Genomic DNA, 523 nt, shown 5'->3' with positions numbered 1-523 from the left:
TTTGGGGTGGGGGGGATAGGTAGGGTCTCATCATTGGATGGTTAAAACCATTAAATAAAAAATATATTTTTGAAATCCACCCAATAAACCTGATTGAGGGAGCCAACCTTGTTGCATCTGCAATCTTGCAGTCATATACTATTCTATGTGATCTATGCAGCTATATTTTAACATACATAAACATATTGTTTTTGTTTCTAATAATTCAGATGCAAGATAAACTAGAAAGTTGGTCCAAATCCTTTGGAGATGCATTCAAGAGTAAAAAATTTGAAGAAGCCATAACTTCAACCCAGAGAATGACCTACTATGAGCGTGTGAAGGAAGAAATCATGAAGAAGCTTTGATATAGGTAACTCCATTCAGAAAATGAGTTAGTAAACATCTTCTTATCTTGTTTCTTTTGGTGTTCTACTGACTGTTGGTGAAGAAACTTTGCTAATTAGGAAATTCTTGCCTTTGTGCTGCTGTTCCAGGCATATGGTGCACATTTCAGGGGAGGTTGGGGGGGGGGGGGGGGGGG

At 38.4% G+C, this 523-nt stretch overlaps 1 protein-coding gene across 9 annotated transcripts in view; it reads left to right on the top strand.

Moving 5' to 3' along the window:
- LOC122058043 overlaps positions 1–523 on the top strand; it is a 14,001-nt gene that overhangs the window by 1,632 nt on the left and 11,846 nt on the right. The gene's annotated exons all lie outside the window — the stretch shown is intronic.

Source organism: Macadamia integrifolia, chromosome 12 (assembly GCF_013358625.1).
Source record: "Macadamia integrifolia cultivar HAES 741 chromosome 12, SCU_Mint_v3, whole genome shotgun sequence".
Lineage (NCBI taxonomy): Eukaryota > Viridiplantae > Streptophyta > Magnoliopsida > Proteales > Proteaceae > Macadamia > Macadamia integrifolia.
The sequence above is the reverse complement of the archived record's forward strand: the minus strand, read 5'-3'. Positions and strand labels throughout refer to the sequence as shown.